A 27,417-nucleotide genomic window follows, 5' to 3' on the forward strand; every position below is an offset into this window, starting at 1 on the left:
TTTATTAATTTAATTGAATATAATCATTACTTAATTTATATTTGTATCATATTTTATTTTTATTCATCAGGTCATAACTGATTATTATTTTATTTGATAAATATATTGTTTTTGTATTTTATTATCATTTATTGATAATTTATTATATATATATATAGCATTTGATCTATTTTTATTTATTTAATTTTATCTAATTATTTATTTAATTTATTTATTCATATTTTTATCAAATTTTATTTGATTTCTATCCCAATCCATCTGATTATTATTTTATTAAATATATAGTTTTGTATTATTATGTGTCTCTTTTTATTAATTTATATTAATAAAGCAGGGTCCGTTGTATTTTTGGGTCCATAGAAACATTTCCGTTGTATTACGTGCTTTTTTACAGGTGTTATGACCAATTTGCTGTGCATTTCTTCAGTTGTTTGTGTTGTGACCAATTTGCAATACGTGTGCTGTCAAATCGATGAAGATAGTCTCTTTATTTGCTGGTGTTTTTTATAGTTGCATGTGTTTTCTTAAATTGCAGCACGTTAAGCTCTCTCTGCCACCGTACAAAAATGATTTTATGGAACAAAATATAAAGAGTGATTTTTTTTTTTTTTTTTTTTTTCTCTTTTAGGGTTTTATTGTATTTGTTATGAGTTTCTTTGCATTTCGTAAGTCTATTATTTATTCATTTTATTTTTATGTATTTGAAGAGTTCAGATGCAAAAACCTCTAAATGTCCTGGAAATTTTCTTCTGAGCATTTTTATTAGGCTCGTGTGTAGGTTCAGTAATATTTCTTATATGGCATAGAATAAGCCCTTTTTATTATCTTTAAAGTGAAATTTCCCGACATAAACAAAGAAGGCTAAGAAAAAATATTCATTTTTGATGGACATTTCAGACAGGAGGTTTTTGCATCTGAGCTCTTCATTTATTCGTTGTTAAACATTTGATTGCTATTTGAAAAACTGCACAAATAGGGGGGAAAAACCCTCCAATTTGGCTTCTGTCTTTTGAAGTCAACAGAACATTAAATGTGTACGTGCTCTTTATGTTTCAATCTTTTTGAATGCAACATTTAATGTGACCCACATTCTGTTCAACCGTATTTTGCGAAGGAACATCGAGTGCCTTTTTATCTGTTTTTCAAACACTTGCTTTCATCATTGTGGGAAACTAAAGCAAGGTCAAGCAATCAACGGTTCTCTCTGTTTTTTCACAAGTCCTATCAGGCTAGACAGGTTAAGCCACTGTGCTGGATGGGAGAGGATTTGTGAACTTGCAAAACAGGAGATACTCCTGCACCTGGCAGCAAAAAAAGATGTGCGCCAGGCCTGATAGAGTATCCACAAACCGCATATCGCTTCTGAGAATATCTTTGAGGTCACACTACACCATTCCCATTGTGCAGAGGAGTATTACGTGCTCAAACTGAGATGAAGGCACATAATGGCTTTGAAGAAGGAAAATGAGTTTGCTTCAGATTCTGGGGAGGTTAAAGTACTTTCTTGGATTCTTGGGAGTTGCTTTCGGAAATATATTGCTAAGCGTCACTATCGCTATTGCTCATACTTAAGGTTAGGAAATTGAACATAAGCGTAACAACAAGTATTGAATCAACTTCAGCATGTCTGTGCTGTGTGAACGATCCCTGAAAATGTATACATTGTTGAGAATGTATGTATTTTGCTTTCTGACACACTTCTGAACTGCACGGTAGTGAGGCTGCACGATTTTGGAAAAATCTGACATTGCGATATTTTGCTTTGCTGACATGAATATAAGTTCACCAGATGATTTTAATAGCTCTATTTGGAAAGATTTCACTCATTTAGATCGACTGGAATGATTAAAGTCTATGTATCTGCATAAATTATTAGAAATTACATAAACAAAATAAATTAATTAAATAGAAAATGAACTGCTTTTGTGGTTATCTAGAGAGTTGAACAGTTTTAATGTACTAAAATAAACAATCAAATGTAAAATAACAAGATCATCATTGTTTAATTAATTTAAAAATAATATTTTATATTATCTTTGTCTTTAAATCTTTGAGTAATCTAATGGCCCATTTCCACTGATTGTTACACTACAGTTCTATCAGACGTTTGATTTTGGTTGACATACCTGATGAATAAATGTAAGGTGTTGACATCAATATGATGTTGGTTTAAGATGTTGGTTGACGTTGGATTTAAGTCACTTTAAAACGCAACCTAAAATCAACCAAATATCAATGTCATTTCACGTTATTCTTGGATGTCAAAATAATATTAAAATGAGCTTTCTAGACAATAAATTTTGTTCACCTGATGACGTTTGAGGGGAATATGAGGGGAAATTCATGGCACCAAACATCTCCATTGCCTTCTTTGCGGAACGGTGGTTACGTAACTAAAGCTGCGTCCCAAATGGCACACTATACAATATGCACTCATGCACTAACACACTCAACAGGATAGTATATGTATGTAGGGTTGTCCCAAATGGCACACTAATGTTTTTTTTACTAAGCGGAAATTCAAACCGTTTCCCTGATGACGTTTGACGGTTGCCAAATCATTGAAGTAAATGGCCGAATTATCAAATAATACCTGCCGTGAGTGTTGCCGCATTCACCATCGGGAGGCGCTATAATCATCTCGTAAAAGAATTTTGCTTTCACCATCCAAAATAAATAAAGTTATTCAACATGTGGGTCCGATAGCTCCGCCCGTTCCGCTACGTAAGCAAACCTGTGGTCGTTGAGTGCGTGAAGTGTCCATCATTACACACTTCATTTGAGCGGCTGAATGAGTGCATCCTCCGGGTAATTAAAGTGCACTTATTATTTTAAGAGTTTTCAGTGTGAACGCACTACTTACACTATTTATACTACAAAATGGCGTAGAATAGTGCATAAGTATGCGATTTGGGACGCAGCTTAAGACTTTTCCCCACAGTCGATCACTATGATTAACGTCGAATTGATTGATTAGCAAATCCTCTAGCCATATAATTCGACATAAACAAGATGTTCCACCTCAGTAGATCACTACAAGTTATGTACATAACCCTTGCTCCTCCAAGGAGGGAACAGAGACATTATTTCGACTTGATCAGCTAGGGCATTCGGTAGTCAATCAATGCGACATAACTCATAGTGATCGACTAAGGGGAAAAGTCTCTGTTATGTAACCCTCGTTTCCCAAAGTATGTCGTTTTGTCAAATTAAATTGACAAATTTGAGAAAACATCTCCATTCTTTCCTTTGGGAAACTATGGCATGCTTTTAAGGTCATTTCCACTGTGAAAATATACCTAAAAGCAACCGTGCCGTACAACTTTTTGGGTACCTAGCACGACTAAAGGGTACAAAAAGGCGGAGATTGACGCGCAACTGAACGCTATTGGTTTACAGAGAAACGTCACTGGCGCGAACACAGCCAGGAGAACAAAAACAAAGGAAGTGACATTTTTAAATACACCGCCGAGACATTACATCGTAATACTAAATACATATAATAACAAGCTATAGTCGACCCAAGCTCAAACAAGCTTTTGTCGTCTTGATGAACAGCCAAAAATCCAAGAAGATCAAAATCTGCCCTGTAATGTTGTTGTTTTATGAGGCTGTCTAAAAGTGCGAGCGATTTCACTTTCTCGAGAGTGCTCGGATGCGTGTCTAACTTTATATCTGAAATAACGAACTTCTTAAGCTGATAATAACGTGTGCATGACTATCGAGTCGCTTCTGATATCCGATCCTTTCAGCAACGGAGAGTGAAGCTCGAAAAAATAAAGGAGAAGTCTGAAAATAAAACAAAGGAGCAAATGATTCTTTCAGCAACTTAAAACATGAACAAACTGCCATGTTTAACTACTATCATTTAACTACCTTTTAGACTATTATGAACTCGGGATGACGGAATTACTTTCTAACAGGAGGTTACATGTGCTGGTGACGATTCTGACACATATGAGAGGTTTACACTGACTGTAGGTTATATGCTGCATGCTGTTTTTGAACTCAAATGAGGACTAAATGTATGCTGTGTGTAGTTTTCTGTAATTGGTAACATATCGGAGACTGTAAGGGGCTCATATATGTTGCATTTATTTATTTTATATAATTGCAGTCGTTACTGTAGGCTATATCATACTCTCATTAATCTGTAATTATAGTCAAATCATGTTCATAGAAAGGTTAGTAATGAACATTTGTACACAAGTATTTGTTTATAAAGCATCTATTTTGTGAGAAGTGCTTCTCATATGATATATGAACGACCCGTTCAGGTTTATTTTGAGATTTCCTCGAGCGAGAATGACATCGACTGAAACTTTGTCGTACACCACTCTCACGAAAAAGAAACCTTTTCGGCAGTGGAAACGCAAGCTTGATCAAGGTGACCTGTACACTACTGTACGACTCGGTGGAAATGGGCCATAATCATGCGATGTGACCATTGCAGATACACACATTTTAATATCGATTTATTGTTTAGCACTTAATTGAAGCCATACATTGACATAAAAATAGCAGAGGCTTCCAGAATGCAGTTTTCTTCAGTCGAGTATTAAGATGTACTAATTAATTGGGTTTTCTCATTTCATTTCCAAATGAAAATGCACTGAAAAGCAGTGCTCGACCTTAAGAGAGAGCTGTGTGCCAAGTAAACTGTGGAAACTAGGGGAAAAAAGGGCTGAAGAGGTGCCTCTAATGACCAGTAATCCTTTGGCATAACCTTAGAAAGTAGAAAACAGTCATTAAAAAGTTCTTTTAAAGCTTCTTTTTATATTCACAACTGTAAACCTAATGCACTTGGCCCTGCAGGCGACTAAAATAAAAACGGACAACCATGGCTAACGCGTGTGTGGTATGTTGATTATATTTTTCTGACGCAATGACAGTATTGCGACAGTCAGCATGGTAAAACCTGTGGCACATACACTTATTTTGAATTGCTTATCCTCAAGGTTTTATTTTTACTTCCTAAAAATAACAGAAACTAGACAAAACAATTGAGTCAAATTTTTTTTTTGTAAAATGTTATACAAACTTATTTCCAATAGCTAATCAAATATTTATGCTTTGTGCTGTATTATTATTATTATTTATTTTTTATTATTTATTTATTTTATTTTTTTTATGGTTATTGATTGCATTAAGGGGTCTTGATTTCTGCTTTGTTGACTTTTAATGTTGAACATTTTGAAAGGTTGAAACATTATTTTGTATAAGAAATCATATGGAAAGTAATAAGTGTGTTAAGCTAAACCAGGTTTTTGTACCATAATTTACAACATTACCTCGAACAATAGATCACTTTCCTGGGGGCTCAGGATGTCAATATGATGTCAGATTGACTTTGTAACCCAACATCGTAGGGACGTTGTATTTTGTTTGAAAATGAAAATCAGGTTGATGTCAGAAGCCAAAGTCAATGTCCAACCTAAAATCCACTGAATATCAACGTCTAATGATGTTACAGCTTGAAATTGTGGATGTTACAACTATGACGTCTATCAGATGTTAGATTTTGGTTGCCATACATGACAAATAAATGTCAATAGTTGACTTCAATATGACGTTAGTTTAAGATGTTGGGTCAACGTTGGATTTTAGTCACTTTCCAACACAACCTAAAATCAACCAAATATCAATGTAATTTGACGTCATTCTTGAACGTCTAAATATCATTGTCCTCAAAAGCTGGCAAGACAATGAATTCTGTTCACCTGAGGATGTTTACTCTAAGTTACTGAGAAACATATAAGGGGAAATTAATGGTGCTAAATGTCTCCATAACCGAGACTTTTCCCCTCAGTCGATCACTATGATTTATGTCGAATTTATCGATTAGAGAATCCCGTAGCAGTCCGTATCAGTTCGGCATAACTCATAGTGATCTACTGAGGTGAACATCTCGTTTATGTATGTAACCCTTGTTCCTAGAAGAAGGAAACAGAGAGGTTATGTCGAATCAATCAACTAGGCGATTCACTAGTCGATCAGTGCGACATAACTCATAGTGATTGACTGAGGGGAAAAGTCTCGGTTATGTAGCCCTCATTCCCCATAGAAGGGAATTGAGATGTTTTGTTGAATTGGTCGACTAACGAATTCCCTAATCACTAGTTGACAAACTCGAGAAAAAAAATCTCCCCTCTCTCCGTTGGGAAACAATGGTTACTTAAAAAACAAGATGTTCCCCCTCAGTCATCCACTATAGGTAATGTCGAATTGACTGACTAGTGAATCCCCAAATCGATAAATTTAACACAACATCTCTATTTCCTCCTTTAGCGAATCACCTAGTCGATCAATTCAACATAATGCCTCTGTTCTCTCCTTTAGGGAACGAGGGTTATGTATGTAACCAAGAAATTTAAATATTAGTAGTGACTAAATTTCGTAGTGACGTCCCCCCAATTCTCAATATATCCTAATATTAACATCTTAGGACATTCTGCGCCTGCTGATCTATTCAACATTTCAATTAAAAAGTCACTTTTTTCAAAGTCTTTAAAAAGGAAAGATCAATACTGCATAATGCAATTCAAAAGCATAAATATACAAATTGAAACAAATAAAATAAAAACATGAATCACAAAGTACAGACAGTTAATTTACAGATATATCTATATTTTTAAAGTGCATTTACATTTATGCCTTTATTCGAAGCACCTTTTTTCAAAGACTCTAACCTGTATTGCCATGAATCCCCCCCCTCCACATGTTTCTCAGTAACCTACAGTAACTGACAGAAATCTATTTTTAATGTAACAAGTTGGTTCAGGACCCGTCTGTCACTGCGTCACATCTCATGCCACACATCCATGTGCACTATATGCATTTTCCAATGAATGCTACTAATGTGACAGAAGTGGCTTTCAGGCAAATTAAGTTTTGCTTGACTACTATGTAGAAAAACATGACAGACATGCTGTATCTTGTTCAGTTCAGGAAACGGTGTTTGTCTTGAAGGGCTCAGCAACTGCGTCTTTCTTCCTAGAGATAGCGCAGCCAGAAAGAAAAATAAAATGTGCAGCATTCAAACTAGTCACAAACAGTCGTACATCTTAGGATTGACTTAAAAGTGCACTTCAGGACAGCTTCGGGTTTTGGCTGACTGCAGAAGAATCTTGTGCCAGGAAGTGAACGTCTTTCAATGATGTCAAACCTTTTTTTTTTTTTTAACTAACATGCTCATCCTTCATTTCCATTGTTTTTAGAGAAAAGCCTCTGCAACAAGTATGCAGTTTCTGCTTCAAACTCATTTTAATAGTGTTAATTAATTTTGGCACAAAAAAAAGAAAAACACTCTCTATCTGAAAATAATTATGTACTTTTAGGCTTTTGATGTACAGTTGAAGCTGTTAGCCCTTCTATGAGATTTGTATTTTTTAAAACATATTTCCCAAATGCTTTTAAATAAAGAAAAGAGTTTTAAACACAATAGTTTTATTGACTAATTTCTAATAACTTTTTTTTTGTCTTTGCCATGACAACATTACATAATGTTTTGATAGTTCCACCTCAGTCGATTAGCGAATCCCCTAGTCAATAAATTTGGCCTAACGTCATTGTTCCCTCATTTGGTGAATCCCCTGTTCATTCAGTTTGACACAATGTCTCTGTTCCTTTCTTCAGGGAATGAGGTTTGCATATTTAATCGAGAAGTTTCCCCTCAGTTAATCGCTATGAGTTATGTCAAATAGATCAACTAGCGAATCCCCTAGTCCAGGGGTGGCCAACCCTGTTCCTGGAGAGCCACCTTTCTGCAGATTTCAGTTGCTACCCATATCAAACACACCTGAACCAATTAATTAGGCCCTGAACACCACGTGATAATTGCAGGCAGGTGTGTTTTATTTGGGTTGCAACTGAAATCTGCAGGAAGGTGGCTCTCCAGGAACAGGGTTGGCCACCCCTGCCCTAGTCAATCAATTAGACGTAACGTCTTTGGGTCCCACTTTATATTAAGTGTCGTTAACTACTATGTACTTACATCAAAAATAAATACAATGTACTTACTGTGTTTATAATGTATTTGAGAACACTTGTGGTGCTTTTGAGTTAAGCCTGGTTTATACTTCTGCTTCACGGCGCAGGCAACGCGCGCAGCTGTGCATTTATACTTCTGCGCGCTGTCTCTGTTGGTCTGCATTAACACTTCCGAAACGCTAGTTGGCAGTGAGGTGTAAATGTTCCTCTGTGTCGAGTTTCTTCGCTGTTTTTTTGCTTTTCCTGAACACTTCCTGGTTGTACAAGTGACTCAAACTCGCTCATTTTGAGGCAGGAACCGGTGGACGAGCAACAACTTTAACTATGAGGTAAACACAAAACAAAACTTTCCATCCGGAGCTCCTTCACGGGACTTCACACTTGTAAACAATCGCTCGCGCCATTCGCGCGGCTCTCGGTCCCGCCCAGACTCGTCAGCGCTACCAAGCCGTCCAATCACAGAGCTTGCGCTACGCGTCGTTGTGACATGTAGTTACAATTTTTGAGAGGTGCACGTCAGTGACGGCGACGGCCACGACGAAGGGCTATGCATCAGCGCCGTAGCATACGCTGGCGTTTGACGCAGAAGTATAAATCAGCCTTTAGGATAGAGGTTGAGTGATGGACAGGTTTGGTGGCATGGGTAGGTTTAAGAGTAGGTTAAGGTGTAAGGGATGGTCAACAGTGTATTTACAAATGTAATTACAAAAGTTAATTACAGATTTAATTACATACAGGTATTTAATCAAGCATAAGTACACAGTAAACGCATGTATTTACACAATAAGTACATTGTCACAAACTATTAGTTCCTATGTAAGTACATATTAGTTAAGGCCACTTAATATAAAGTGGGACCCATCTTTGTTTCTTCCCTATAACGAGAGTTATATACGTATTCTAGGTGTTCCCCCTCAATTGATCAATATGAGTTATGTTGAATTTATTGACTAGCGAATTGCCTAGTCAATCAATTTAATGGAACCCTCATTCCTCAAAAGAGGGAATGAAGATGTTATGAGTACGTAGGGGTACACAACCAAGATGTTGAAATTTAGTTGGGACTAAATTTTGTAGTGACGTTCTGCCTCAGTCAATCATTATGAGTTATGTTGACATATCAACTAGGGCAAGTTGACCAAAATAGCTTCCAGCACCCTGTTTGCCAATTAATGATGGTGTTTTGGTCAAGACGGGTAGGGCGGTCACCTATGAGGATGTGTGTGTGGATTCAGGGGCAGCAGGTCTGCTTTATTCCAATCTCTGATCATGCTGTGATGAAGATCACACTCAGTGACGCGTTGGTTTGGCGGTGTGTGTATGGCCAGACAGGTGTTCGCTCAATAGCTGTCCCACTTCTCTGACCTTAAAGCTTTTAATCAGCTCTGTCTGAGAGCCCGTCAATCCTTTCAAAGCATGACAGTGGTGGAGAGATGGAGGGAGGGGAAGGGTGAGGCTACGCATAGGGTAGACAGAATTGTGAAACAGGAAAATGGGTATCTATTTCTAGGAATGTACCTTTGCTAGAGTACAAACAACTCTGTTACTGGTGCAAAAGTATGCATTTTTATGAATTGACAAGACTAGTCGGTCTTAAGAGAGCCCTCTATAATTATGTGGATTTTGGGTCATGTTCACCAGACACCAGATGTGTTTCTTATGTTCGCGTAACACTAATGCATTTTAAAAAACACCTAGACATACTAGTACGGTCTTACTTATTTATTTTTTTATTTATTTTTTTTTTAAGTTGAAACTCATTTTACCTTGACATGTTTTCTTACAAAAAAAAAAAAAGGTTTTAAAATGTGGTTATGCAATGACCATTAGATCAGATGTCTCACAGTGTATGCTAATTAATTTAATTGATTATATTGTAAGTTATGTACATTTTAAACCTCTTGAAGTTGAAGGAAAAATCATTAGCCATCCTCAGAAAAGTGTATTTTTTTTTTGTTTTTCAAAAATGTAGAAAGTGATGTTTAATGAATCAAGGACATTTTTTACAATTTCTTTTACAAGTTTTATTTCTTTTAGTTTGCCTGGAAATTTATATTGTAATTTTTTTTATACTTCAAAATAAATAAATAAATAAGCGCAACAATATTAACCCCCTTTGTATAAACACACACACACAGAGACCCATATATATATATATATATATATATATATATATATATATATATATATATATATATATATATATATATATATATAGGGCCTCACAATATATCGTTTCAGTATCAATATACGCATCCGCAAAAGTCACATCGCAAAGATATCTAATGTCTAATGTCTAGTCTGAATTATAGTTGACCAGGAGCTACGGAATTGTATTTAATCACTGTATTTAGATTTATCCAAAGATATTTCTTACCTAGAATTTTTGTCTGGTTTATTTCATGAATTCCACTGGCAGATAATTTCTTTAAAACAAGCAAAAAAATCTCTTAATTTTCTCTTATTTCTTCTTATGGTGAAAACTAAACAATATTTTTACTTGGTTAAAGAATTATTATTATTTTTTTTTTTGATATTTGGACTAGAAACAAAAAAAAAGTATATATATTTTTATTTATTATTTCTGTTTGTTTGTTTGTTTCTAGTCCAAATATCAGATTTTTATTTATTTATTTATTTATTTACTGCTTTGTGATTATTTAATTTCTGTACCCGAATACTTTGATTCCCAATAAAAGCATCAAATAGAGCTATTCAACCCATATTCTGAAACTGTATTTATATTGCTATATTTATCGGAGAAAAATAAAATATCATAATGTCAGATTTTTTAAAAATCGTGCAGCTCTAATATGGGTGACATGGTGGTGCAGTGGATAGCATGATCGCCTCACAGCCAAAAGGTCGCTGGTGTCAGCTTTAGGCTAAGTCAGTTGGCATTTCTGTGCAGTTTGCATGTTCTCTCTGTGTTGGGGTGGGTTTCCTCTGGGTGCTCCAGTAACCCCCACTGTCCAAAGACATGCGGTACAGGGGAATTGGGTAAGCTAAAACTGGCCGTAATGTATTTGTGTGATTGAGTGTGTACGGGTGAATTCCAGTGATGGGTTGCACCTGGAAGGACATCCGCTGTGTAAAACATATACCGGAGAAGTTGGTGGTTCATCCCGCTATGGTGACCCCAGTTTAATAAACGGATCAAGCTGAAAAGAAAATGAATATATATATATATTGTTAGGTCCCATGTGGGACCTGTTTGTATGTGTATTTTGTGATTTTCAGAGCCTGCATGATGATTGCAGATTGGTGGGTGGGTCATCCCACCTGAGACCCATTGTGTGGTGTTTGTAAGGAGTCCGGCATTCTGTCTGGAGAGAGGAGCTCGATTAGCCGGACATCTCTGCTTGGCATTGTTGATTTATTTTAGTTTGTGTTTGGATCATGAGCTCAGTACACTTCCATACACATGCTTTTTCACTACTGACTTTCACTTATACTGACTTTGATTGCTTTAAATACTTTTGTTAATTATAAATTTTGTTAATAAATCATTTCTCTTTTCAATTTACCTGGTCCATATTGTCTCTCTAATGTTGCAACTTTGAGCCAGTTGTATATTTGTATATGTATATTTGTATACAAATATATTGTCGTCATGGCAAAAAAAAAAAAAAAACTTGTGCAAAAAACAATAATAATTTTGATATTCTATGTGTTAGAATAAAAATTATTTTCACACAGAAGTGCTTATATTTTTGACTTCAATGATTTCTTGTGGTCTTCATGAATAATTGGAGTAAATTATGGCAGAAGTGTATTAATTGGACGTAACCTGCCCTGCGCATACTCCAAACTTATTTGCACACCTTTAATGAAAAACTGCATATTTTAAAAATAAACGACAGCCAAAAGAGAAAAAAAAAACTGTGTAAATTGTCCATGTTCTCCCTTCTGAATTGCAAATGTGTGTTGATTGCATTGGCAGGCTCAGGCTGCTGTTGGATTCTCCAGGTGGGTGCCGTACATTGGCAGTGGTTGAAATTATTCGCTTTTATATTCAAAAAAGTAAAAAAAAAAAAGAGCTATACAAATTCAAATATACAACTTGTTGCTTCATTGGAAGCATCTGGGGCATGTGAGTCATTTCCACCGGAATACGGTTTGTTGTATGAGAGGAAACGATGATGAGTTTAATCCTTTGCTGCTAGCAAGTTTGTGTTGCTTCCTTAAGCTGCGGATTTGCCAAGACCGTGCCCGATTTTGAGTTTTTCCGAGCGGCGCTCCTCCACTTGCAGGGTTCAGTGAGTGACAGTAATTTCAATCCAAGCTAATTGAGTTGTTGAATCTCCCTTTGAGTCTCTTTTCTCGCTCGCTTCAGGGTCTCTGATCAATAGTAATACACTATTGTGATATGTCAGCCAGACTTATTTATATATTTAGCCCATTCTTTCTTTATCAAAGGGTATGAGGCGAAAAAAGCAGACTCTTTTCACAGGGGATTGTCTCGCATCGTAAGAAAGGCTCGGTAGACCTCTGGGGAGATTTGAATTCAGTTTGCACACTGACATGGTTCGGAGTTTAACCTCAGAACATCCTCAGAACAGCAGGTAATTATAGTGTAGCTTTGATGGCTATTAATGAAGGGAACTGTTAAAGGTGCCATCAATGCGTTTGTGTTGAAACTCTCTGTAATTATGCGTAGTATCCTTAGTTAGATCATTTTACTCATATCACATCCTTTATATAGAAAGATTCTTTAGTTTTCCTCAGAGACAACCCTACATTATAAGCCAGACTTTAAATGAAGGGTGGCGTCTGATTCATTTTAATGCTGTTTGGCTGCATTCCACACTCAAAAAAAAATGACCTTTGGTGTTTGTTGAAACTTACTTGTGCACAATCCCAATTCTATTGTACCCCTTCTCCTTCCCCTTGGCCCTTGAAATGGAGTGTGAAGGGGAAGGGCTTCATAATTTACCCCTAAGAAATGGGACAGCACTACAACACCTGCACACGTCATCATATGTCATAGTGATCTCATGCTTTGTATAAAACTGACGTCGAGAAATCACTGAAGGCAGTTATCATAATGATATAATGTGGCAATAAGATCGTCACTGTAGTGTGCATTTACACCATGGCCATATTAATCTATAAGCACACAGAAACAACATGAACATTATACCAGACGCTGACGAATGACTAAAGGTCATTCCCAGCAACTAGACTTTTCTGACAGGGTATTCGAGTGCCATCGAGTGAAATGTGAAAGCATGTTGTAGGACTGCTGTACAGGAGTGAGTATTAGGGATTATAGTTTTATTTAGCGCTGTTAATTTTACATTTTTTTTTAAGCTTGGGTAAAACATGAACGTGGTTATCAATGTAAAAAAATATTAAAGAAGGGGCACCGCTGGCCATCATGGGCCCTCTGACAAGCAAAGACCAGTGAGGAGAGAAGAGGGGTCTGGCTGCAGACCTGGTGCAGTGCAATCTGGGCTGCATCCAATGCTTTTTAATGGGGTCATCTAACCCCACCCCTAACCCTACCCGTCACAGTGACGTCACTAGCTCCATTTGAGTGCATTGTGTCTGACATTGCATAGCTGAGTGATGCAGTCTCAGCTTGCACCATAAAGGCTGCATGCAGATACTATTGGAGGAGGGGCGTTGGATGATAGTGATAGGGGTTCTAAAGTCTAAATTGGGGGGGTTTGCACGGACAAAAGTGAAGAGTGGAGGGTGGGACTGGCTTGTGCGCCCTTAATAATGTCTCCGTGGGCCCTTAGCAGCTCACCTGTATTAAAGCATATAATTGTTTGTTGTAAAAATACAATAGCATACAAAAGCATAATATAAAAGAAGCATTTACAAATAAAAGTCATAAAATGGTGATCATAGAGTTTTTAAAGCAAGACAAAATAGATAGTTCTTTAAAACAGACTTAAGCACAGAAATGGGGGGGTTGGGGTGTAATGTGAATTGGTAGAGTGTTCCACAGTTTAGGACCAGCAACAGACAGTGTGTTCTAGGCATTGTGAGTAAATTGAGATCATAAGATCTCAGTGATTGAGAGGGAGTATATGGAAAGAGCAAGTCTGTAAAGTACTGAGGAGCAAGATTATGGCCGGCTTTGTAAACGAATAATACAATTTTAAAATCAATTCTGTATTTAATGGGTAGCCAGTGAAGTGCAGCTAAAATAGGAGTTACCGACTCATGGGTGCAAAAATTCGTAATAATGACAAAAATTACTCATTTGTTCATCTGCTGACCTCCGTGTGCACCCATGCTGGCGTTATAGATGGTGTATTATAGAAAATTTTCCCTGGTGTATTCTAGAAAACCCCCTGGTTTCGAGTGTAGTCCTGACAATTTTCAGTTTCAAGGGCTATCTTGTCCTTCCCCTTAGCCCTACACCTTAAAGCTAAAGAGAATTGGGACACAACTACTGTACCTCTTCATGTGAACGCGCAAATCAAGGGGTAGGGGTAAGAGGAAGGGCTAAATGGTAAGTAACTTACCCTCTTACTCCCATTTATATGGAAATTGATATTTAGCCTAACCAAATTGGTGTTTCCTAACATCTAGTTTTTATCAGGCGAGTTGTTAGCTCAACCCCCAATCTGAAGGACCATGATATACACATGCACTACAAACAATTTAGCTTACTCAATTCACCTATAGTGCATGTCTTTGGACTCATTTGTTGAAACTACTTGCATAAAACAAGCTGGAACAATGCAGTTCCTGAGAACAACCTAATTGTTTTATGTTCAATCTACTTCAATTTGGAAAAACTAATAAACTGACTTAATTCCTTCATCCTAACACAAATCCATTGTGTGGAACCCAGCGTTTTTTACAGGGTACATTTTAAAAAGAAAAAAAGAGAAATGCATCTACTCATCAACATCCTTTTGATTTTGCAGTTCCACTGTGTGATCCCACAAGATCATTTCCTCGTTTTCCAAGCAAAGACCCTCTTTTTTTGAGCCCACCCACCCTGTTCCTTTCACACAACCAGGGCAATTACCTCAGGCCTGCTTTTGCAATGAAGTATGAGGAACTAGCCTCAACCACACTGACTTGTGCTATATGCTAGCGCACATATGCTAACGTTCTTCCCCTAAGTCTCCGTTGGTGAGTTTCTATACCCCATGGCCTTCATGTCAATGCACAGCATTGGACTTCTGAGGTCTTGTGGGGAACGCTGTAACTCATTCCACCCCTCGACATTTTCAGACATTCTCCCTCTCCTCAACCTGTGGTTTTGTGGTCCTCGTATTCATCTCGTAGCCAGATACTTTTCATTTAATTGAACGCCAGAAATGCCTCGGTTTTTAACTCTTCATTTGTGCAATCAGCACCCCGCTTCTGCAGTTCCCTTCTGAGAAATCTAGATATTCAAAAATGAAATGTTCTGCTTAAATGCAATCAGAACGCCACAATGACTCCATGTTGCTGTGCTATCCTTTGCTTAATGGCCACAAAACGATTTGGCGAGTTTTTAAATGAAGAAAAATATCATCCGAATATCGCGTTCCACCCATCGCACCGCAGACTGCTGGGTTTAGTTGGAGAAGGAAGGTTATTGACGGAAAGGACATGCATTATGATAGATGATGTGTCATTTGGATTGGGTTTCATCCGCTCTTTGATGTGCGACCTGGAATAACAACCTCCAGACTTGCTGAGATAATCTGACAGATTTCTGGAAAGTTTCCGTGATTGGAACAAAAGTCACATTGAAGGTTTACAGAACTGTTGTTGAGAAAGCGAAAACTGGATCTTGGATCTTGACGTGGTGTGTTTTGGACTAAAGTGTGTGCGTATGTGTGGATATGGGAAAAAGCTCTGAATTGTGGTGTGTGGTGAAGAGTTGGAGGAGGGGGGGGGATTCGACGTCCCTCTACCCAGATGGGCAGCACATGCACTGGAGACTGAAGGAGCACAAGAGATGTGGTGAGCATTCCGTGGGCTGTGTGTGGAGAATGGAACGCTCCCAAAGAGCCATTGGAAAGATCCATTGCGGTCTTGGTCACGGAAATAGTAAGGCCCCATACTCTTGGAGTTCTTCTCAGAAACTCTGAACGGTTTACACATCTCCCTCTTTACATTTTCCTTTTATATGCTGTTGCTTTAAATCAGCAGTTCTCAAACTTAGTCCTCACAATCCACCTCTCTGGACATTTTACATATCTTTTCTGTTTAACAAACCTGATAACCAGCACATTAGAAGAGGTTCCCATTTACATATTCCTTGCATAGTGTTCACTGCTGTCCAACACAGTAGTGTTCCACAAGTCCCCAACCAGGCAAGTCAGTGGCCACAGTGGCAGGGGACAAAACTTCACCAATTGATTAAAGTGAAGGAAAAACAACCTCAAGAGAAACCAGGCTCAGTTGGGCAGGACCACTTCTCCTCTGGCCAAAGTTCCTGTGCAGAGCTGCTTTCTAGGTGCTAGAAACACTGAACGTCCATCGTGGAGAACTGGAGGTGTGAGTAGGTCACCGGTAGATCATGAGATTTGCATAAAAGTCACGTCTCGTGCACTTTAATACCCTTTGAATTAAAAACATGCTTCTTTTAAACTGGAATCATGGCAGGATACCCTGTGATGTCCACTTCACAGGGCACTTATGGTCAAATTTAATAAAGTGGTACATACAAAATGTGCAGAGTAATGGGTTGCAAGGACCAGGATTGAGCTGTTCTAAATAATTTATATGTTGCATTGTTTAATATGGTAGCCATTTTGTATTTCTTCTGGCTTCTTTTGGTGGGAAGCCACTATGATGCAAAAGCAACAGTACTTGATTAATTGCGCAAGTGAACAAAGTGTTCCCTTTAGGTGCTTCACTCCTGAGGAACTTTTTCAGAGTTCCTAGAAGTGCTGGTGGAAGTACTTGCTTTTTGAGTTGTCTGCACCACATGAATTTATTACGACTTTAGCTATACTTCAGAGTAAGGTTTAACCCAGCACAATAGGAACTTCAGTGATTAAGTGACACTTATTAGTTGAAAAGATGCCTTAATAAACATTAGTACAGTATTTTTGAGCGTTACAAGACATACAGTTGAAGTCAGAATTATTAAACCCCTTGTTTATTTTTTCTCCAATTTCTGTTTAATGGATAGAAGATTTTTCCAGCACATTTCTTAACAAACTAGTTTAAATAACTCATTTTTAATAACTAGTTTATTTTTTCTTCGCCATGATGACAGTAAATAATATTTGATATTAATATTTCTATACAGCTTAAAGTGACATTTAAAGGCTTAACTAGGTTAAATAGGTTAACCAGACAGGTTAGGGTAGTTAATTATTGTTATTGTATAATGATGGTTTGTTCTTGTTCAAAAAAATAGGGGCTAATAATTTATTTATTTATTTATTTATTTATTTATTTATTTATTTTTAATCAAAACTGCTTTTATTCTAGCTAAAATAAAACACATAAGACTTTCTCCAGAAGAAAACAATACTATAGTAAATACTGTGAAAATTTCCTTGCTCTGTTAAACATCATTTGGGAAATATTTAAAATAGAAAAAAAAGAAAAATTCAAAGGGGGTTAGTAATTCTGATTTCAACTGTATGCCTATACATGTCTATGATGCTATGTTCTTTCAGTCCCAGTTCAATCTAGCACTACTAGTTGTCATCAGTAATTCAGTCCTTCTTTTTGCTGTTTTTGTTGTATAACTTATATGCCTACATTCCATCTTCATTATCATAAAACACATAACATGCAGCTCTAATCACAGCAACCTCCAGTTATTGATCTTAGTTATTGATTGACACAGAATAAGCGTTATCTATATGTTGATATGTGCATGATTTAGTTGTCATGTTGTGGCACATGATGATTCAATTTCATGCTGTCGTTTGTTGTTTTTAGCAAAATCTCCTGTGTATCATTACCGAAGCTAATGTTAATTAGCTAACAATTTATTTAACAAATAAAAGTGCATTTTAATGCATGTGCAGAGTCTACAAATTATGTATTTTCAGGTTTGTCAAATAATTTTAAAAACATCAGGTTCTATAAAAATATGTTTTAAAAAATTGTCAGTTCTGTAAGAGATTTTGGGAATGAGAAATGTTTCAGATTCTGAAAGTAACTACACATAACTGTTAAAAATCATTAAATGTTTGAGCTTTTTTAACACAGCTGACTTTACAGACTGTTGTGTTAATACGATTTTAACAAATATTTTTAAAATTATGCACAAAAAAGCTGGCAAAAGGCAAGTATTTTTAATTAACATTGACAAATGCTCCAGACTTTTTCCAATATTTGGAATGACAAAAAAAAAAAAAAAAAAAATCACAATGTCATATTCATTGTGTAGAGTAGCGGTCCCCAACATTTTTATTAACGCAGACCGTGCAATGCTTGACAATTTTACTGCGGCCGGGGGTGGGGGGTGGGTGTACATAGACTGCTAGGCTACCATTAACCATTTTCTCACTGCATGACAAGCTGACAAAACATTGCTGCTACTCGGTTACAAGTTAAATGTATGGATAAAATTAAAAAGCTAGGCAGTGTTTGTCTAAGATAATTAGTTTACCGAAATGTGCAAGGTGCAAGCTTCCGCACACCGTTTCCAATATTGTGCACAAGCTACACGCCTACATTGGAAATAACGAACTTGTGCGCGAAAAGGACACAATATGAGAACGACCCCTAGTCAGCCTTAAGACCGCCATCATTGCAGTCTCCAGCAGTCGATCTTCTTGCACAAACACGCTGGATTCACCTGATTTATTGACAAATAGGTTGTGCATCCATTCCTTGGCAGTTCTTGGGTCCTTCACAGAGAATTTTCACCTTTGCAAAGAAAGTTTCCAAAGACGTCTGTTTCTTACTCATTTTGCTAGCATGTGGGTTAAATTTTGGCACTTAAATGGCTGAGATATAAGCGAGAGAATATGGTACATTTTAAAAATAAACAATTTTAATAAAAGATATTTCAGATAATAAATAAGACAGAAATAGTTAATCATTTATTGTGCGGTCTGGTACCAATTGATCCTAGGACTGCTACAAGTCCGTAGCCCAGGGGTTGGGGACCAGCAGTGTAGAGGCATCATCATGCAAAAGCAAACCTTTTGGCTGTCTTTGCAGAACATTAACTTTTTGCTAATAGTAGAAAAACAAGAACAATAATTTTGCCTACCACATACAATCTCGGAAATAAAGGTACAAGAGCTGTCACTGGGGTGGTACCTTTTTCAAAAGATACACATTTGTACTTTAAGAGTCCATGTTGGTACCTCAAAAGCTTATATTTGTAGCTAAACATTTTTAGAGGTACACTTTTGTACTTTCTATGTACTAATATGTACTCTTAAGGTATTATGGAAATGATTTAGGTACAAATGTGTAGCTTTTAAAAAGGTACCACCCCAGTGACAGCTCTTGTACCTTTATTTCTGAGAGTGTATAATGACATATTACAAACGGTATCACATGACCCAAACTTATCTCACTTTTTAAAGGTGCTCTAAAAAAGTAATGTTTAATATAGATATGATGGTCATCTTGGAGATTTCGGTTATATTTATCTTGCAGTAGTCAATATGGAATTGATCTTAGACAGAAACCTAGTCGTTTGCAGGCGTCATTTTGCAAACACAACAGTTTTTAGTTACCCGTGTTACTATAAAAATGTTCAATTTGCTGTCAGCCATGGTTAGTTTACTTTACGAGCAAACGTGTCTGATAATGGGGAGTTGGAAAGATAAATCATCGCCTGATGATGGGATCTCAGCATGCGTGAGGTAATGAGGTAAAAACTTTAAATTTACGATTTGCATCAGTCAAGCGTTCATGTAAATTATGATTGCTCGCAAAAAAGCGCTAATGATTGCTAACAAACATCTCTAGCGCTGCCTAGACTGAAAAAAGAAAACGCTCAACTGTTTTCAATGCAATGAGTCAAAGTGTCCTCATTTGCGATCAGAATTATAAAATCAATACATGATGAAATCAATATATTTTAGTTTCTAAGAAAGTCTTTAAATTCCAAGAAGTCTTTCTTCAGCTATATAATAGATCCAACCGATCTTCCAATTATACATTTTTTATGGTCTCCTGTAGTGCCAGATAACAGATGACGGCGCTTGCTGGTCGCATATTTAATGTAGTGTTAATTGTGAGTGGTCCAGACTCTCTCACTAGCCCCTCTAGTGGGAGTGCGAATTCCCAACCGGACATGTTAATGGATCAATCTGCTCTGTCGGATGAGGGGGAGAGACCAAAGCTGCCCACCAGCCCAGCTGTCCTGTTTCCACAATACTGACCCGTTTAAACCTCAATAATCAGCCATGCTCTTTGATGTCTGATGGACATTTCATTTTTTTTTTTTTTTTTCTACAAATCGTTAAAAATAGATGAATCTCTCAACATGACTTCCCTCTAAGAAATCTTCTTAAAAATCTTTCATCAGAGAGACCCAGGAGGGGGGCTTGAGGATTTCAGCAGCACCTCACATCAAATATTGATTATCTGTTCTCTCTCTCTCTCTGTTCTCTTTTTTTTTTGTTTTTCGAAATAGTCCTCCCGTCAGGGGGTTGTGCTACTGTTAGTCACAAGAACCTAGAGAGTTTGGGAAGCTAATCTGAGTTTAAGATATAACCTAGACTTAAGGCAAGGCAAGGCAAGGCAAGTTTATTTATATAGCACATTTCATACACAGTGGCAATTCAAAGTGCTTTACATAAACAGGAATAAAAAAGACAAGTTTAGGAACATAAAATGCAGACAATAAAAATTATTAAAAACAGATAAAAACAAATTAAAATGAGTTAAAATAGGTAATAAAAGAATGAAAAAGAAAACGAAAAACATAATAGTGCGATCTGTCGGACGCAGCACAGTGCTCATTCAGTAAAGGCACAGCTAAACAGATGTGTTTTCAGTCTTGATTTGAATGTGCCTAATGTTGGAGCACATCTGATCATTTCTGGAAGCTGATTCCAGCAGCGAGGAGCATAGTGGCTGAAGGCAGATTCACCCTGCTTTGACTGAACTCTTGGAACTTCTAGTTTATATGATCCTAAAGATCTGAGTGATCTGTTAGGTTTGTACTCAGTGAGCATATCTGTAATGTATTGAGGTCCTTGGCCATTTAGTGATTTATAGACCAGTAATAATACTTTAAAATCTATTCTGAATGTAACTGGCAGCCAGTGTAAAGACCTGAGGACAGGTGTGATGTGCTCTGATTTCCTGCTTCTGGTCAGAATTCTGGCTGCAGCATTCTGGATGGTCTGACTGTCTTTTTAGGAAGACCAGTGAGGAGTCCATTACAGTAATCCACCCTGCTGCTGATAAAAGCATGAACACGTTTCTCTAAATCTTCACTAGAAACAAAGCATCTGATTCTTGCAATATTTTTGAGATGATAGTATGCTGATTTACTGACTGCTTTGACATGACTGTTGAAACTCAGATCTGACTCCAGAGTCACACCAAGATTCTTGACCTTATTAACAAGAATAAGAAGTCACAAATGCAGTATCTAGACTGTAAAACCAATAAACAATAGCTAAATGAAAAAAAGTAAAACCTTTCACTACTAAACAAACGTATTGTCGCCAATTCAAGTTTTAGGAAGAACAAATAATAACTTGACTTCTAGTTGATCATTTGGTGTCTGAAGGCCTCAAAGGCCTCTAGATTACGCTTCTTTTACAAAAAGATCTTGCTTTAATTTAATTATTTAATTAGGACAGTAAGGTTTGACTGCCTAGACAAAAATCTTGTCCAGTATAGAATGTAAAGTCATGCTGCAGTGGAGAAAATTAATATTGTGTATGACTCCCCATGAGCTTGGGTGACTGCATTCATACATCTCTGCAAAGACTCATAACTAATTAATAAAGTCATCTGGAATGGCGAATAAAGCATTATTGCCTGGTGACTGGGCTGGCCAATCCTGGAGCACCTTGACCTTCTTTTCTCTCAAGAACTTTGATGTGGAGGCTGGAGTTTGAGAAAAAGCACTATCAAATGTCTTGATACGTCAGGCTGTTGATGTTGCAGATCTCTTGCACACCCCCATACTGAATGTAACCCCAAACCATGATTTTTCCGTCATTAAACTTGACTGATTTCTATAACAATCTTGGCTCCAATTGGGTTCCTGTAGGTCTTCTGCAGTGCTTGTGATGATTAGGATGTCGTTGATTCATTGGGAAAATCTACCTTCTGCCACTTTTCCAAATGACCAACTAGAATCAAGTTGTTATTTGTTGCCCTTACAACTGGGATCGACGGCAAGACTTTGGTCAGGTAGTGCATATCAGAACATTAATTACTAATGTGCATATGTAATGGTTAGTACTCTATTTCCTTTATGTTGTGTACAGTAAAGATCAGATCTGACACCAAATCACGCCTTGGACAGATCACTTTATTCTGGTAACAGTGTAAAAACAAAGTGATCATTTCCAGCAGTCTAACATTTCATCCACGACCACTCTTTTGGCTGGTGCGAATAATCAAGTAAACATACAATGTGAATTCAGAAACAGTGGTAAATATTCGATCATGTACCTGGTGACAGAGTAAAAACCCAGTGATCGGTTTCAGTCTAACTTTTCATCCTGCGATGATGGGTGCATAGTAGCAATTAGAAAGTTGTAGTCGCAAAGAAAAGATACATTGTGGATAATAGAAACAAAAAGATCAACCAAGAAAGTACACTTTACAGGAGGACTCACTCACCACGACTACTCTCTTGGCTGGCACGAATAATAATGACCCATCCGGAACTAGTTTCTAACATGCCACCAACCAAAGATTTGAAATAAAGGGACATGTACATAAAAGAAGAGCAAAGCATTTATATAACCTGTTACACATATATGTATTAATAGGCCTAGTGACTGTTTTGACCCAAATGATTTGGTATTTTATAGAGGCGCAGGCCGAGTGCCTTAGTGCCCCCACCAGTGCAGATATACAGCAATATCGCACTGCTACGAGTGTGATATTGCGTTTATACAACAGTTGGACGGCATAATTGTGTATATAAAAACAAGATCAAACATGGAGAGTCTCAAAAACCCTTTTGTATGAGGAACTACTTTCTTCCACATTGAATTCAAATCATAAGCTGACCGTTAAACAGCTGAGCAAGCATCTTTTAAACTTTAGATCTTTAATATCTGCTTTTTTGCTGGCTGTATGTGGGCAGAGTAATACATAAAGGGTAAAGAGGCTGTACGGGTGCTGGTATTACCTAAATATATCATGGCTATCAGCCAATCAGATTCAAGAACCAGACAGAACTGTTGTATAAAATGACATAGCACTTTAATGATATTTCTAGAAAGAAAGAAAGAAAGAAAGACAGACAGACAGACAGACAAACAGACAGACACACAGACAAGAAAGAACATACAGTTTTTAGAAAGAATTTTCAGGTGATATATTTAATTTAATTTGTATTTATTTTATTCTTGCGTCACGTTCCGTCATGCATAACATTCAAATTGCTCATCCATGTAATCCATTTAATCATTATACTTACCTCCAATCCGATTTTTCCTTGTGAACACTTTGGATTTAAATTTTTCCAGGCTGAAATTTTGCCTATTGATGATGATGATGGACAGGGAGAGGATTTGTCACGCATGGCCGTCTTAGCATATCCTCCAACACCTCCAACTTGAAATAGTATTTTACTTTCCCTCTCTCTCTCTCTTTTGGTTGTGCTGAGTAGACAGTGTAGTCCATGGTGGCCTGGGACCATCGGCTCAGACACAAACCCTTACTCAAAATACACTTCATGTCAGATGCAGACATGAAGTTGCACCAGACAACCATTTTATTTAGGCTGCGGGATTTGGGTTGCATGCTGTTGCATGGGGCTTTACCTGTGATGTGCTTCGACTTGGGGTTTTAGACATGTTGAGTGAGTTTGGGTGAAATATTCCTGTTTTTTCTGTTAAAGCATTAGTTCAGCTGAAAAAAAAGGAAAAAGAAACTGTTTTGTCATTATGTGCTCACTGGCATGTCCTTCTAAACACATGAGCTTGTTGTTAATGTACAGAACATCAATTAATACATTTGTAAATAAGCCTGAAATGTTGCAGGTCTATATTTTAAAGTCCATGTACTATAACTAAAACGTCGATGATGAAAAGGTCATGAATGTGTTGTGAAATACATGTACGTATCTTGTTGATTTACATGATGAACAGATTCAAATTAGCACTTATTAATATACAAATATAAATTAAAAGGCCATTTTAAATTACAGAGAATTAAAAAGGCGCACAAAATGTCATTTTACTTTGCTTAGCATGTAGCCTTTCAAGAAGTAAGTGACTTTTTATTTTCTTGACAGAGAATTAAAGATAAACTGTAGCTGAAACTGTACTCACAATGATTTGTGAAAAAAAAAAAAACTTTTGAGAGTCCAAAAACAAAACAAAAAAAAACAGTCAATACAAAATTATTATCCATGACTCCTGTTGGTGTCTGTAAGGCTTTTATGAGGCAAAACAATAATCTTGATAAAACATACATCAGATGCATATTAGATGATGGCTTAAGTCTGAGTAAATACATATATTTGTTTATTTATTTTTTGTTCTTGTTTTTATAATAATAATAATAATAATAATAATAATAATTATTATTATTATTATTATTATTATTATTATTATTATTAGTAGTAGTAGTAGTAGTAGTATTATTTTATTATTATTATTATTATTATTATTATTATTATTATTATTATTATTATTATTATTATTATTATTGTTATTATTATTATGTTTATTATTATTATTATTATTATTATTATTATTATTATTATTATTATTATTATTATTATTATTATTATGATTATGATTATTATTAATATTATTATTATTATTGTTGTTGTTGTTGTTGTTGTTGTTGTTGTTGTTGTTGTTGTTGTTATTATTATTATTATTATTATTATTATTATTATTATTATTATTATTTATTATGATTATTTTCCCTTTTAAATCTGTTCATCATATAAAGCAATCATATCAATTCATCTCATCTTAGACTTTTATTTGAATTTGTTTTATAACATTTATAAGCTTTATAGATCTTCAATGTTTTTAGCTATTTTAACTCTCAGGTTTTAAAATCTTACATTTTGAAAACTTAAACCTCTGCATTCGTATAAATTTATGACATCTTCATGACCTTGAACACTCAAACTACTTGTTCAAACTACTTATTCAAAATGAGCTGAAGCAACACAATTTTTGAAATTTGGTTTGGACAACTTAACTGTTCAACAAAGGCTCATGCTGAAAATGTAGCCCTATATACATTTCTGGAGATCGAGAATTATGTAGCTAGACGTGCGTATGGCTGCATTTTGTCTTTAAAGTGAATGCTACGGGGCGGTTTGATGCCGTTCCTTTTTCGCGCTTACAAGCTGACTGCATTCTTCCATATGGACGGCTTTCCCGCTGTTATCAGTTTGTCCAGTGGGTCACAGTGTACCTCGGTGGACTTGAGATGCGGAGAGGAGTTATCCACGACAGTTCGAGTCTCTTAAAGAAAGGGGTCCAGAGATAAGACTTAAACAGAAGCCAACGAATAAAATAAACAAGTAAATAATGGTAAGAATGTGGTAAAATCTGAAAACATGGTAAAAATCAGGCGAGGGCTTTTCTTTTTTTTTTTTGGATTGCCTTTGAAAACTGTCAGTTGGGTTTAGGGCAGTGGGTGAACAGGTCAATATGTGCTTTTGAAAACACTATTAGTTGGGGGTAGGGAAAGCGGATTAATTTGATATATAAAGATAAAGATAGATAAATTTGAGATCTGAAAAAACACTGTGGCCTCTGGTGGATTTGCAAAAACTGAAAAAATTGTAGCTCCTGGGATGTAAATACCGCTCTCCAGAAATGTATATAGCAGTACGTTTTCAGAATGAGCTTAGATTTTAATTGTTTTATGTTCAATGCATTTAAATTTGTAAAAAAACAAAAAAAAATGTCCTTGATTTCTTCATGTTGTCCTAACATAAATCAATTGTGTGACACCCAGCATTTGTTACAGTGAAGTTCGTCTTACCTGAACTTTCAATGGAGATTTGTATGATCTTCCTAACATTGCTTGTGCAGACTCTCTTAAGGCATTACAAATGCTTTAATTTGTATTTTCAATCACTTGAGGCTGTTCAAACGATGTCAGGGTTTTCAATATCAAACTAACCTTTTCAGATTGATCATGTAACAACCTACTCAGTGTGTTTGCTATTGATTTAGCAAAACTGTTTACAATGCTCATTTCCCCTTTGTCTTACTCTCCGTCTATCCCCAGATTCACTAATTTAACTCCAATCTCATTTTTTTCCCCTCCCACCAACAGCAACCCCCAGACAAAGGCCATCTCAGGTGTAATCCATTACTTATGGCCCACCAGTAATGGCCATGGCCACATTATTTATTGATCAGATATTTTTCACATGAAGACATCTAACAGCTGTTATCGATTTTATGCCGCAGGATATCGCTGCATTATTGAAAAATTGCCAAGTCTGATCATTCAACGCTTGTGGGTGTATTTATCAGGCAATCTGAGCGATGAAAGATTAATTATGTTTTGTTCATTACTTTTGAACTGCATCGCATTTGCTGTGGGACTCGCAGGCTTGTGCGTGCTGTGGTCATGTGGTTTGGTTACTTTGGTTGTATATATCGCATGCTGGGGAACGCTGGTCACTTTTGTGCTGATATCCGCAGGAGACCGTGCTTCGGTAAAACATCTCAGTTTGTTAAACTAGTGTTATAGAGTCCCCCTATTGCGCTTAAGTCCACAAACCTGTGTATGTGCACACATACATACAGATCCACTCGCAAATATATACAGCTAAATGCAAATTCATTAGCCCTTGTTTTCAAATATTTTCCAAATGATGTTTAACAGGGCAAGGATATTTTTACAGTGTTTACAGTGAGAAAGTCTTATTTGTTTTATTTCAGCTAGAATAAAATCAGTTTTTAATTTTTTTTTTAAATGCATTTTAAGATCAAAATTATTAGCCCCCTTTAAGGTGCTGCATGTAAGTTTTTGACTCTTCTAAAGCATAAAAAATACTATAATATGTTTGCAGAAACATGCCTAGTAAACTTTCTTGTTTATCAGATATTCTGCTTTTGAAAATGGCCGTTACGTGCCGGAATGTCGGTCCCGCCCTATGCCACTTTAGCCAATTATATTTCGGTGCCCGGGTTACCTTGGTGGAAAACAGCATATTTCATTCATTCAGTCAGGAAGTTTCTCAAAATGTGACCTCCGATGAACAGTAGCCGACTCTGAAATGAGACACAGATTCAGAGTTCCACATTAGTTGGTTATTGGCAAAAAATCTAAATATTAAGAATGTAAACATTAGGTGAGCAGGTTTGATTGTAACCTCGTGTCCTAACATCACTCTACGTGACAAGA

At 36.5% G+C, this 27,417-nt stretch overlaps 1 protein-coding gene and 2 long non-coding RNA genes across 35 annotated transcripts in view; 2 read left to right on the top strand and 1 right to left on the bottom strand.

Moving 5' to 3' along the window:
- Positions 1 to 27,417, top strand: part of nectin1b (nectin cell adhesion molecule 1b) — a 527,810-nt gene that overhangs the window by 195,454 nt on the left and 304,939 nt on the right.
- On the top strand, positions 5,152 to 7,289 carry LOC147832918 (uncharacterized). Of its 2 annotated transcripts, none has more exons than XR_015515518.1 (3): positions 5,152 to 5,771; positions 6,027 to 6,287; positions 6,401 to 7,289. It is a non-coding gene; the product is annotated as an uncharacterized LOC147832918 (long non-coding RNA). The 2 variants fall into 2 exon arrangements; XR_015515517.1 differs by having other exon boundaries at positions 5,198 to 5,780; positions 6,035 to 6,287.
- LOC147832919 (uncharacterized) lies at positions 5,699 to 7,289 on the bottom strand. Its single transcript, XR_015515516.1, has 3 exons — positions 7,184 to 7,289; positions 6,023 to 7,126; positions 5,699 to 5,743 (listed from the first exon to the last, which is right to left on the bottom strand). It is a non-coding gene; the product is annotated as an uncharacterized LOC147832919 (long non-coding RNA).

The sequence above is a fragment of the Danio rerio genome, chromosome 18 (genome assembly GCF_052040795.2).
Source record: "Danio rerio strain M-AB ecotype USA chromosome 18, GRCz13ab, whole genome shotgun sequence".
Lineage (NCBI taxonomy): Eukaryota > Metazoa > Chordata > Actinopteri > Cypriniformes > Danionidae > Danio > Danio rerio.